This window comes from Saccopteryx bilineata, chromosome 4 (genome assembly GCF_036850765.1).
Source record: "Saccopteryx bilineata isolate mSacBil1 chromosome 4, mSacBil1_pri_phased_curated, whole genome shotgun sequence".
In the NCBI taxonomy this organism is placed as follows: domain Eukaryota; kingdom Metazoa; phylum Chordata; class Mammalia; order Chiroptera; family Emballonuridae; genus Saccopteryx; species Saccopteryx bilineata.
Window position 1 is genome coordinate 239,727,672 of NC_089493.1, and position 14,404 is coordinate 239,742,075.

A 14,404-nucleotide genomic window follows, 5' to 3' on the forward strand; every position below is an offset into this window, starting at 1 on the left:
TTTTTATTGGATTGTTTGTTTGTTTGTTGTTGAGTTTTATGAGTTCTTTGTATATTTTGGATATTAGGCCCTTATCTGAGCTGTTGTTTGAAAATATCATTTCCCATTTAGTTGGCTTTCTGTTTATTTTGTTATCAGTTTCCCTTGCTGAGCAAAAACTTCTTAGTCTGATGTAGTCCCATTCATTAATTTTTGCCTTCACTTCTCTTGCCATTGGAGTCAAATTCATAAAATGCTCTTTAAAACCCAGGTCCATGAGTTGAGTACCTATGTCTTCTTCTATGTACTTAATTGTTTCAGGTCTTATGTTTAGATCTTTGATCCATTTTGAGTTAATTTTTGTACAGGGGGAGAGACTGTAGTCCAGTTTCATTCTTTTGCATGTGGCTTTCCAGTTTTCCCAGCACCATTTATTGAAGAGGCTTTCTTTTCTCCATTGTGTGTTGTTGGCCCCTTTATCAAAAATTATTTGACTATATATCTGTGGTTTTATTTCTGGACTTTCTATTCTGTTCCATTGGTCTGAGTGTCTATTTTTCTGCCAATACCATGCTGTTTTGATTGTCGTGGCCCTATAATAGAGTTTGAAGTCAGGTATTGTTATGCCCCCAGCTTCATTCTTTTTCTTTAGGATTGCTTTGGCTATTCGGGGTTTTTTATAGTTCCATATAAATCTGATGATTTTTTGCTCTATTTCTTTAAAAAATGTCATTGGAAGTTTGATGGGAATTGCATTAAATTTGTATATTGCTTTGGGTAATATAGCCATCTTGATTATATTTATTCTTCCTAGCCAAGAACAAGGTATATTCTTCCATCTCATTATATCTTTTTCGATTTCTCTTAACAATGGTTTATAGTTTTCATTATATAAGTCCTTTACATTCTTTGTTATGTTTATTCCTAAGTATTTTATTTTTTTTGTTGCAATCGTGAAGGGGATTATTCTTTTGAGTTCCTTCTCAGTTGTTTCATTGTTGGCATATAGAAAGGCTATTGACTTCTGTATGTTAATTTTGTATCCTGCGACCTTACTGTATTGGCTTATTGTTTCTAGTAGTCTTTTCGTGGATTCTTTGGGGTTTTCGATGTATAGGATCATATCATCTGCAAAAAGTGATACCTTTACTTCTTCTTTTCCGATATGGATGCCTTTTATTTCTTTGTCTTGTCTTATTGCTCTGGCTAGAACCTCTAGTACCACATTAAATAAGAGTGGAGACAGTGAACAACCCTGTCTTGTTCCTGATTTAAGGGGGAAAGCCTTCAGTTTAGTGCCATTTAATATGATGTTAGCTGATGGTTTATCATATATGGCCTTTATCATGTTGAGATATTTTCCTTCTATACCCATTTTGTTGAGAGTCTTAAACATAAAATTGTGTTGTATTTTATCAAAAGCCTTTTCTGCGTCTATTGATAAGATCATGTGGTTTTTGTTCTTTGTTTTGTTGATATGGTGTATTACATTAACCGTTTTACGTATGTTGAACCATCCTTGAGATTCTGGGATGAATCCTACTTGATCATGATGTATTATTTTTTTAATATGTTGTTGTATTCGATTTGCTAGTATTTTGTTTAGTATTTTAGCATCTGTATTCATTAGAGATATTGGTCTGTAGTTTTCTTTTTTTGTGCCATCCTTGCCTGGTTTTGGTATGAGGGTTATGTTGGCCTCATAAAATGTGTTTGGAAGTATTGCTTCTTCTTCAATTTTTTGGAAGACTTTGAGTAGAATAGGAACCAAGTCTTCTTTGAATGTTTGATAAAATTCGCTGGTATAGCCGTCAGGGCCTGGACTTTTATTTTTGAGGAGGTTTTTAATGGTTTTTTCTATTTCTTCTCTACTGATAGGTCTGTTTAGGCTTTCTGCTTCTTCTTGACTCAGTCTAGGAAGGTTGTATTTTTCTAGGAATTTATCCATTTCTTCTAGGTTGTTGAATTTAGTGGCATAAAGTTTTTCATAGTATTCTACAATAATTCTTTGTATATCTACGGTGTCCGTGGTGATTTCTCCTCTTTCATTTTGGATTTTGTTTATATGAGTTCTTTCTCTTTTTTCCTTGGTAAGTCTTGCCAAGGGTTTGTCAATTTTGTTGATCTTTTCAAAGAACCAGCTCCTTGTTCTATTAATTTTTTCTATAGTTTTTCTGTTCTCTAATTCATTTATTTCTGCTCTGATTTTTATTATCTCCTTTCTTCGGCTGGTTTTGGGTTGTCTTTGTTCTTCTTTTTCTAGTTCCTTAAGGTGGGAAGTTAAGTGGTTCACTTGGGCTCTCTCTTGTTTGTTCATATATGCCTGAAGTGATATGAACTTCCCTCTTATCACTGCTTTTGCTGCATCCCATAGATTCTGATATGTCGTATTGTCATTTTCATTAGTCTGTATATATCTTTTGATCTCTGCACTTATTTCTTCTTTGACCCATTCATTTTTAAAAGTATGTTGTTTAGTTTCCACATTTTTGTGGGATTTTTTTCCTCTTTTTTGCAGTTGAATTCTAGTTTCAAGGCTTTATGATCAGAAAATATGCTTGGTACAACTTCAATTTTTCTGAATTCCTGATGTTGTTTTTGTGGCCCAACATATGGTCAATTCTTGAGAATGATCCATGTACACTGGAGAAAAATGTATACTCAGTTACTTTGGGATGAAATGTCCTGTAGATGTCTATCATATCCAGGTGCTCTAGTGTTTTGTTTAAGGCCACTATGTCTTTGTTGATTCTCTGTTTGGATAACCGATCTAGAGCCGTCAGCGGTGTATTGAGGTCTCCAAGTATGATTGTGTTTTTGTCAGTTTTTGTTTTAAGATCAATAAGTAGCTGTCTAATATATTTTGGTGCTCCTTGGTTTGGTGCATATATATTAAGAATTGTTATGTCTTCTTGATTCAGTGTCCCCTTAGCCATTATGAAATGGCTACTTTTGTCTCTGAGTACTTTTGCTGTCTTGTAGTCAGCATTATCAGATATGAGTATTGCTACACCTGCTTTTTTTTGGATGTTATTTGCTTGTAGTATTGTTTTCCAGCCTTTCACTTTGAATTTGTTTTTATCCTTGTTACTTAGATGAGTTTCCTGTAGGCAGCATACGGTTGGATTTTCTTTTTTAATCCATTCTGCTACTCTGTGCCTTTTTATTGGTGAGTTTAATCTGTTTACATTTAGTGTAATTATTGATACTTGTGAGTTCCCTATTGCCATTTTATATCTTGCTTTCTGTTAGTTTTGTGTCTTGTTTGATCCTTCTGTTTCGTTTTTCTATCTTTTGTTTTTATTTGGTTGTATTCCATACATCTTTCCTCTGTTGCTATCTTTTTTATCTCATGTGCTTCTGTGGTGGTTTTTTCAATGGTGGTTACCTTTGAGTAATGAAAAGGGTCCCGACCCTGTTCATTGTAGTGAACTATTTTGTGAGTACTTTTGCACTCCATCGTCCTTTGCTACTGTTAATCTCCATCTTCTCCCCCTCTTTCTTTTTGTTGTTGTCACAGTTTAAATTTGGTTTTATTGTGTTCTTCTTGGAGCTTTTACTTGTGGCTCTGTTGTTTTTTTTTTGTTCTTTGTATCTGATTGGAGAACCCCCTTTAGTAATTCCTGGAGTGGGGGTTTTCTGATGATAAATTCCCTCATCTTTTCTGTATCTGTGAATGTTTTTATTTCTTTTTCATATTTGAAGGATAGCTTTGATGGGTATAGTAATCGAGGCTGAAAGTTCCTCTCTTTCAGGACTTTAAATATTGGGGTCCACTCTCTTCTAGCTTGTAGAGTATCTGCTGAGAAATCTGATGATAATCGAATGGGCCTTCCTTTATATGTTGTATTCTTCTTTTCCCTGGCTGCCTTGAGAATTTTTTCTTTGCTGTTGGTTTGTGTCAATTTCATTATGATATGCCTTGGAGTAGGTTTGTTGGGGTTAAGAAAACTCGGAGTTCTGTTTGCTTCTTGAACTTGAGGCTTTAGTTCTTTCCACAGGCTTGGGAAGTTCTCATTTATTATTTGTTTGAATATGTTCTCCATTCCATTTTCTCTCTCTTCTCCCTCTGATATACCTATTATTCTTATGTTATTCTTTTTGATGGAGTCAGATAATTCTTGTAGGGCTATCTCATTTTTTTTAATTTTTGAGTCTCTTTCTTCTTCTCTCTGTTGTGCCTCAAGTTGCTTGTCTTCTATTTCACTAATCCTCTCTTCTATCTGACCTGTTCTATTAGCTAAGCTTGTTACTTCGTTTTTCAGCTCGTGAATTGAGTTTTTCATCTCTGTTTGATTTGTTTTTATAGTTTCAATTTCCTTGGACATATATTCTTTGTGTTCATGGAGTTGTTTTCTGAGCTCCCTATATTGCCTTTCTGTGTTTTCTTGTATATCTCGGAGGATTTTTAGGATTTCTATCTTGAATTCTCTGTCATTTAGCTCCAAGGTTTCCAATATATTAAATTTTTCTCCATAGATTTTTCCTCATCTAGCTGTGTTACCTCTCTTTCTTTTGTATCCATGATATTCGATTTTCTCTTCCTTAATGGCATCTGAGGGTGGTTTTGTTGATAGTATTAATGAGATTTAATAAAGAATAAAAAGTTAAAAAAAATAAAAAAATAACAAATCGAAAAGAGTTGTTTTTTTTAAAAAAAATTAATAATGAAATAAAGAAAAATAAAATAAAATAAAAATTAAAAAAAAAGGAAATTATTCCCCCCCTCTTTTTTTCCTCTCCTCTCCTCTCCCCTCTTTCTTGAGAAAATCTTGTGGTGGACTGTGAGTTATAACAAACAATGCCTGTGATGGAGGGCCTGAATTGGGGAAAAGTAATAAAGGGGCAAAAAAGAGAGAAAGAAAAAAAAAAAAAAGAAAGAAAAAAGAAAACAAAAGAGCGTATGGACCCACAAAAAGCAAATAAGGAAAAAATTTGGGTCAAGAATAAAATGATTTGCTTTTAGGTGTTGGTTTTCTAAGAGTTATGATGAGAGGAATAAGAGGAAAATGGAAAAATGGGGGGACAAATTAAAAACTTACTATTGTATTTAGTGGAACAAGAACTAGATAATATGGAGAGCCAGGGATGGGAGCACTGCTAGTGAGTTAAAAAGGTGAAGTAAAAACCCCCCAAAATGCCACAAACATAGGTTTGAGTCCCAGATAAGATAATTTGTTTGTTATTGAGGTTTGAATGAGAGGAGATGTAAAGGAGAAAGGAAGAAACTAATATAGAGGGAGAAAAGAAAGAGAGAGAGAGAAAAAAAGAGGGAACCACTAAAAGAAGAAAAAAGAAAGGAGAGAGAGAGAGAGAGAGTTAAGGGTTTTGGAGTGCAACCCTCATAGAGAGAAAGGAAGAGAAGAGAAATGATAATGGGAGATGTAACACTTATGGGTAGTGTAGTTCAGGGAGAGGAGAGAGTAAGACCGGTAGAGAGTTAATCGGCCAAATTGGAGGAGGAAAAAAAAAATCTCAAGAATGAAGATAAGAGAAACAAACGAACAAATATAATAAAATGGGATAGGTTATAAAGTCTGCAGATTATTCTTGATTTTGAGAGGTTATCTTCTTGCTTTTTCTTTTCTCTCCCTCTTCCTGGTCGGTGACTCTGTACCCCGGGTTCTGCCCCTTTGGCACGCTCAGGTAGAGGTTTGCAGTTGATAAGTCTCTATGGCAATGTCATGTATTGTGCTTTATTCTCGTTGGGAGTCGAGGCTCATTAGCATTTATAGGCTCCGACAGTGAGAGAGTCCGTGTTCCTGGAGCCTTTCTCCTAGTCTTTCCTTCCTCAATTAGTAGCCTGATAGTCCAGGTATGGGGTTGCTGCTGCCTCTGCCTGGATAGTAAGAGGCTCAAATTGCTGGCAACTCCCCACTCTATTTCCACTCAGCACAGGGCTCTGGGTAAGGCTCAGTCAGTCAGAGCTGCTAGCATAATCAGGCGGGCTTTCCGCCCACTCGAAGACCTCTGGCTCTGCCACTCTATCCGGTAACACAAGCGGGCGCCCACTTCCGGGGCGCTTGGAGGAAACTCTCACTCACTGTCTGCAACCAGGATATCCGGCCAGCAGTCTCACGCTCTGAGTGAAACCCCCAACCGCAGGGAAAAGTTGCAGCGTTGGAATTGAGTCTCGCTCCGTCCCCGTGTGCGGCTTCTGCAAGGCGCTGGGGCGGCCCGAGATTCCGCTTTGGCCCACACAAAGGCCCCTGACTCTGCCCCTCTGTGCGATAACACGGGCGCGCACTGCCGAGGCACTCGGAGGAATCGCTCACTCCTTATCTGCGCGCGCAAACCAGGATATGAGGCCGGCCGCGGTTCCCTCTGAGTGAAACAGCCTCCAGCACGGAAAATCTCCACCGTTGGGATTAGTTCTCACTCCCTCCCGTGCGTGGCTTTCCCAGGGTGCTGGGGCTGCCCAGAGACTCTGCCCTCAGCCCACAGAAAGGCCTCTGACCCTGCCTCTCCGTGGGGCAACACGGGCACCCACTTCCGCGGCTTAGGAAGAAATCTCTCTTCCACTAACTGCGCACCGACCAGGAGACCGGGTAAAATGGCCGCTCCGCTTGTCTTTCTTTGTTTGGGTTTGGCGCGAGTGTTAGCTTGTATTGCCCGGGTTGCCACAGGATCAGATTTTCCTCGGCTTGGATCTCTGAGCCACAGCCTGGTTCGGCCGTTTTTGCTGCGGCGGCCTGGATCTATTCACCCCCTTTGCCCGCCTCAGTTTCTATATTCACAGTTACCAGAAAAAGCCGCCCTGTTTAGGTTAGTGAGGAAGGCGGAGCATTTCTTACTCCCTATTTCCTTCGGGGTTTGGTTATATATTTAGCCAAAATCACTCAATCATACCTTTGGGTGTATTGCGAAGAATCTGGAAGCTCCAAGTATAGGTTTTTCTGTTTCTGGTTGAAGATCTTGTTGAGTTTTGGGGGAGATTTATCGGTATCGCTTCCTACTCCGCCATTACTCTGACGTCATCCTCAGCAATAGCTTTCAATTTTCCACCGAGAATAATGCTTGGTTTGGTTTTGATGGTTTGTGTATTGTAGTAATAATACTTAGAAATATGGAATGATGCTCCAGTCTAATGGTATCAACTGTTATTCAAATATTATAATTAAAAAGGCTAGTTTTATAAATGCCTTAAGAAAGCATTCTGAAGAGTTCAACATTCTCTGTGACATTGTGGCTTTTTACTCATATAATTTTATTTAATTATTATGTTTTGCCTGTCAGTAGGTTGAAATGTGGAACTATAATATTAACAAGACTATTATACAAACCTTTTTGGGTATGTCAATCATACAGTTCCTCAATTGTTATATTAACTATTAGTTTCTTAGGAAAGCCAAGCTCCAGTTAGTCATAAACTTCTATTTCCCCTCAATCTGAAGGTTGTTTCCTAAAACATCTGCATTTTCATTGACAAACTGCCTATAAGAATACAATAATTTCATAATGATGATAAACCACTGTCAATTTGCTACATTGACATACATCAATTGGATTAATTAAACCTACATGCTTATTTTGTATAATAGAAATACAATTGCTGCAATAAAACACTGTCATGGGATTAATGTCTTCTTATTCGAAAATATATGTCTTGCCTTTGGCTTGGTATTTTATGAAGCAACAAGAAGCCATTATCCAGTGACAACATTTTATTTCATTGACATCTCAAATATATTCTTAATACCCTTTATATTTATGTTCAGTTTAGAATGAAAGGATTAGAATAGGTGTTATAGTGGAAAGGCATTCATTATTACATTCTAAATAGTATTACTGTGTGACATGTCTCAGCCATAGAATCTCTTCACAAGCATTGCATCTTTATATTCTTGCGTATTCATAGCAAAACTGGTTCACATGCTATAAATTTATCCTGTATTAATCATCAATATCAATCTAGTTTTGTGACTAAGAGATGCCCATTTTAATTTACATATTATAGAAATCACTCTGATCAATAAAATGTTAATGAAACATTTTAAGAAGTTTCCTAACTTTAAGTCAAAATAATAACCATAAATTCAAATATTCAAATTCTTCTTTTTTTTTTTAAAGAGTTTTTTATTTTTTTAATTTTTTTTTATTTATTCATTTTTAGAGAGGAGAGACAGAGAGGGAGAGAGAGGAGAGAGAGACAGAAAGAGAGAAGGGAGAGGAGCTGGAAGCATCAACTCCCATATGTGCCTTGACCAGGCAAGCCCAGGGTTTCAAACCGGCGACCTCAGCATTTCCAGGTCGATGCTTTATCCACTGCGCCACCACAGGTCAGGCCAAATATTCAAATTCTTACTCCACTTTAAAATATATTCCTTTCTTTCATTTTGAAATCACTGCCCTCAGCACTTTTCTACACTCTGAATTTTAAGAATTTGCCTATACATGTAAAATACAGAATTGCAGTATTGCCGTTATAACTCAAACTAAGAGAAACACAATTTCATTTAAAATATCTAGGCAACTGAGGCCATTTTTTGGCTTGAATTATCCAGGAAATTACTTCAATGCTCTACCACATTTTGCATATGTGTATATAAAAGCAAATAAAGGTAAATTATACAAAATCAGATTCAGAGTGTTAAATGTGAAGTGGAAGAAAAAGAAACTATGAAAATTTATTTGTGGGCATCGCTGTTGATCGTCTATATGCACAGCAAAGGAAGTTATCACAACTTCAAGATATTATCATTATAAGGCAATATTTTGAGTCTACTGAGATTTTAAGGTGCTAAAGTTGCTTTGTTTCTGTTAAACCACTATTATACTCACAATCCAGCTAGCTAATGAAATACTAAGCAGTGTTTTGTCTATCCATTATTATAGAAGAAGTATAAGTGTTTGGATAAAGATGAAGACATTGATTTTTTTCCCCCTCTTTCTTTACAGTTTGAGTAAGGCAGTAAAGGCCCTGGCCGGTTGGCTCAGCGGTAGAGCATCAGCCTGATGTGCGGGGGACCCGGGTTCGATTCCTGGCCAGGGAACATAGGAGAAGCACCCATTTGCTTCTCCACCCCCTCCCCCTCCTTCCTCTCTGTCTCTCTCTTCCCCTCCCGCAGCCAAGGCTCCATTGGAGCAAAGATGGGGAGCAAAGATGGCCCGGGCGCTGGGGATGGCTCCTTGACCTCTGCCCCAGGTGCTAGAGTGGCTCTGGTCGCGGCAGAGTGACGCCCCGGAGGGGCAGAGCATCGCCCCCTGGTGGGCAGAGCTTCGCCCCTGGTGGGCGTGCCGGGTGGATCCCGGTCGGGCGCACGCGGGAGTCTGTCTGGCTGTCTCTCCCCGTTTCCAGCTTCAGAGAAATGCAAAAAAAAAAAAAAAAAAAAAAAAAGAGTAAGGCAGTAAAAAATTAATGGATTTGTTTCTTTGGCTGAGTCTATAGTTAGGTGTATATATGGCCATAGTCATGTAGAAATTCTTTAAGCTCCTTAAATTCTATAAAATTCTTTAAAAAGTTGTTAGCTGGCTCCAGTATACCATGGCCAGTCTATGTAGTTTTGCGACTTCTCTTTTCCATAAAATATTCAAGAACTCACGGGGCAGAGCAAATAATGTGTTTATGAGCCAAGGTCCTAATATCACTGATTTTATTTATTTATTTGTATTTTTGCTTACCAGCTCTTGTAAAAATACATTTAGATTTAATCTGCCATAGAGGTAAGAAAACGTTGCCTTTAGCATATACCTTAGTATTTTTATCATCCATTAGTGTACAAACTGATAACTTATCATGAAGTAAATAAATTCTATTAAACAATACCCATATCAAGAAATAAAACAGTACCAAAATAACAGAAAGCCTTTCAAAATGCCCCCTAGAAACCAGTCACTAGTGTCTTTCCAAATATAACATTTATCCTATATTTTAATACTACAGATTAGTTTTGATTCTTTTCTGAACTTTATTAAATGGCATGATAAAATATATATCTTTTATATATTGATTCTTTAGCTCAACATTATTTTGCATGTAAGTATAGTTTATTTATTTTCATTATATAACATCTGATGACTATACCACAGTATATTTGTCTGACCTTACAGAAAGCAAAAAAAAAAATTATAAGGGAACACTGGGAACAATTGTGTACTAATAAAATATATAAACTGGTTCAAAATGAACAAATACATAGAAACCCCAAACTACTTAAAATATAGAGAATCTGAATAAACCTAGAACAAGTGAAGATATTGAATTAGTAAAAACACCAACAAAATCTCAAAAACAGAAGCCCAATGCCAGATAGCTCTACTGATAAATTGTACTAAGTATTTTATAAAAAGTAACACCAATATTTTATTAACTCTTCCAAAAAATAGAAAAGAACACTTTTCACTCCATTCAATGAGGCTGAGTATATTTTGATACCAAAACCAGACAAAGAAATGACAAGAAACAAAATGATAAGCCAATATCCCTTATAAATATGTTTATAAAAAGTCTAAGCAAAATACTAGCAAACCAAATCAACTAAAATATAAGTAAACTGAATATAGGCATATTTAGAAATTAAACATTATGAACAGTTTAGAATTATCCCAGGAATGTTAATATAGTTAAATATTACATAATAAAAAAGAGAAAGAATTATGATATCTCAATAATGGAGAATATGATCTGATCACTACTCATGATAAAAAGTAATAGGTATGAATTAAAGATTACTTCATGTTTGGATGGATCATATCTTATCAAAGAATCTACATCTAATATTCTAATGGTGAAAGGTTCAAAATATTTTCATTAAATTTTTAAACACAATACTAATATTGCTTCTACTTAAAATATATGTAGCACCCAAAAATGCAGTGATTCAAGTAAAACAAATAAAATAAAGTTTGAAGTATCTGAAAGTTATTTTTAAAATCTAATTAGTCACAAATTTTACAGAAAACACTCTAGAGAGAGATATCATTAAGAGATTTTAGAACATTGACTGTAATATTGAATGTAAGATAATTATAGCAAAATGTATTTACTCATTCATTTGCAGGTATTAGCAGACATACTTTTTCTTAATTTTTTTTAAGCCACCATTCATTAGTTATAAATGAAATTATAGGATATCTGGGATTTGCCTCAAAATAATCAGAAGTTGGTGAGAGGAGATGACTAGAATGCATAAAACATTTACCGTAAGTGATAATTATTGGAGCTAGAGGTTATATAAAGGGGAGTTAATTCTACTATTCTTTCTACTTTTCTACATGTTTTAAATATTTAATAATGAAAATTTGTAAAAATAACATTCATAATAGTAAAAAAATCTAGAAATAAATTCAACAAGAGGAACTAATGTTTATGCAGAAAAAATTTTTAAAAATTTTAAAACTTATCTTGATATCCTGAATTAAATGAAAAGCTATATTATGTTCATAATGGGAAAATTTAGTATCCTAAAGTAAAATACATTTTATAGACTAAGTGTAATTTAAAGCAAAATCCCTAAAAACTTTTTCAAGAAATGTACCAGTCTAATTTTAAATTTATACATAAGACTACAGTCTTCATAGCACAATTATTGCTGAAGAAAAATAAAGTGAAAGGATACTTTTCACAACACGTAAAGAGTTATATTTATTTGTAGCAAATAACTGAAAATGGCTTAATATTAACAAAGGATAAGTAAATTCACAAAGGGTCCAAAAGCCAAGATAAAGTGAATTATCTACATAGAAACTTAATATATATACCATGTAAAGCATAGCTAATCAATGTCAACTGAACAGACCTTTCAACAGTGTATGATTGCTGGCTAACCATAGAGGACAACTACCCTAGATTCCTAGCCCAAACCATATCTTCAAATTCTTTAATGACTTAAATATGAGAGGCAATGTTTTTTAACTTCGGGGATGAAATACAGAAGCATATTTATTTTTTGTTATGCTATCAGTGTGGGAAAGAGTTCTTTTAACTAGACAAAATATTCTAAGTAATAAATTCAACCTCATTAAAATTATAAAGTATGTTAGCATAAAGTAGCATAATGAGTATAAAATAGCAAACTACAATTTCATCAACAAAATAAATAAACCAAAGAAAAATGAGTATTCCAAGATGGCTGTGGAGTAGGTGGAAGCTAGACTCACTTCCTCCCAGTGCCAAACCAAATTTATGGCTAAATTATAGAGTAGTCAACCTAAATGACAGACAGCTGACAGACAGCTAAACAGGAGTATAATATCCAAGGATTTATAGAAAAAACTACACAGAGACTGCTAAGAAGGGCAGAGACATGGAGAGGGCTTCATGCAGCGGCTGAGAAGGCAGAGAGATATCTCAGCTGCAAAACCCATGCCTTTATGGTCAATTACTTTTTGACAAAGAAGGCAAGAATATACAATGGGGTAAAGATAATGTATTTAGTAAATGATTTGGAGAAAATTAGATGAATACATGCAAAAAATTAAACTAGACCACCTCCTTATTCCATACCCAACAATAAACTCAAAATGGATTAAAGACTTAATGTAAACTTGTGAAACCATAAAAATCCTAGATTAAAACATAGGCAGTAAAATTTCAGACATTTTTTGTAGCAATATTTTTTCTGATATATCTCCTTAAGCAAGGGAAACAAAATAAAAGAATAAACAAATGAGACTACATCAAACTAAAAGCTTTTGCACAGCAAATGAGACCATTAACAAAATGAAAATACAGCCCACTAAATGGCAGAACATGCTCACCAATGATACATGTGATAAGGGGTTAATATCCAAAATTTTTAAAGAACTCATTTTACTCAACACCAAGGAGACAAACATTCCAATTAAAAATGTGCTGAGGACCTGACTAAACACTTTTCCAAAGAGGATGTACAATGGAAAATAGACATATGAAAAGATGCTCAATGTCACTAGTCATCAGAGAGATGAAATTAAAACCACCATGAGATATCACCTCACACCTGTCAGAATGGCTATCATCAATAAATCAACAAACAACCTGTGTTGGCTAGGATGTGGAGAAAAAGGAATCTTTATGCATTGTTGGTGGGAATATAGATTGGTATAGTCACTGTGGAAAACAGTATGAAGTTTCCTTAAAAAATTAAAAATAGAACTATCTTATGACCCAGCGATTCCACTTCTGGGAATTTATCCGAAGAAATCCTAAACACCAATTCTAAAGAATATATGCACCCCTATGATCTCTGCAGTGTTATTTATAATAGCCAAGATTTGAAAGTAGTTAAGTGCCCATCAGTGGATGAGTGGATAAAAAAGCAGTGATACATTTACCCAACAGAATATTACTGGGATATAAAAAAGGAAATCTTACCTTTTGCAACAGCATGGATGAACCTGAAGAGGATTATGCTAAGTGAAGTAAACTAGGCAGAGAAAGACAAATATATATGTGGAATCCAATGAACCAAATTAACTAACAAACTAAAGTCAGGTTCATAAATACATAGAACAGACTGACAGCTGTTTGGGGGCTGGGTTAGAAACATGAAGGGATTAAGCAAAAACAAACAAACAGGAACAGACACAAAAAGCAACATGGTGATTGCTAGAGGGAAAGGGAGGTGGGAGAAGTTGAAAGAAGTCAAAAGGGGATAAACAATGGTGGAAAGAAACTTGACTTTGGGTGGTGAATACATAATGCATTAAGCTGACATGTTATAGAGTTATACATTTAAAACCAGTATGATTTTATTAACCAAAGTCATACCAATAAATTTAGTTTTTAAAAATATTATTAAAAAAGCCCTGGCCGGTTGGCTCAGTGGTAGAGCGTCGGCCTAGCATGCGGAGGACCCGGGTTCGATTCCCGGCCAGGGCACACAGGAGAAGCGCCCATTTGCTTCTCCACCCCTCCGCCGTGCTTTCCCTCTCTGTCTCTCTCTTCCCCTCCCGCAGCCAAGGCTCCATTGGAGCAAAGATGGCCCGGGCGCTGGGGATGGCTCTGTGGCCTCTGCCCCAGGCGCTAGAGTGGCTCTGGTCGCAACATGGCAACGCCCAGGATGGGCAGAGCATCGCCCCCTGGTGGGCAGAGCGTCGCCCCATGGTGGGCGTGCCGGGTGGATCCCGGTCGGGCGCATGCGGGAGTCTGTCTGACTGTCTCTCCCCGTTTCCAGCTTCAGAAATATAAAAAAAATAAATAAATTAAAAAATATATATATTATTAAAAAGAAAAAATACTGGTCAAATGACAAGAATAGGCATTTCAGAATAAGCTACCCAATGAAAAATAACTATTAAAAAATAAAGTAAATCCATTTTAAAAAATCACTGCAGTGAATTATTGTTTATTCAGTTGATTTCCTAAAATAAAAAATTTTGACAGTAGTAAGCATTGGTGAGAATGTAACCTTTATATGATATTAACTAGAATCAAAATGAAAACGGAGATGAGAGATGACTCTATTACCAACAATTAAAGGAAATAGTTGTTGAACAAAAAAAA

The 14,404-nt window shown here is 35.9% G+C and overlaps 1 protein-coding gene and 1 non-coding gene across 2 annotated transcripts in view; one reads left to right on the plus strand and one right to left on the minus strand.

Annotated features, from left to right (window-relative positions):
• The window catches only part of TMEM232 (transmembrane protein 232), a 222,839-nt gene that overhangs the window by 66,100 nt on the left and 142,335 nt on the right, over positions 1 to 14,404 (minus strand). The window lies entirely within an intron of this gene.
• Positions 13,705 to 13,780, plus strand: TRNAA-AGC (transfer RNA alanine (anticodon AGC)). Its single transcript has one exon. It is a non-coding gene; the product is annotated as a tRNA-Ala (tRNA).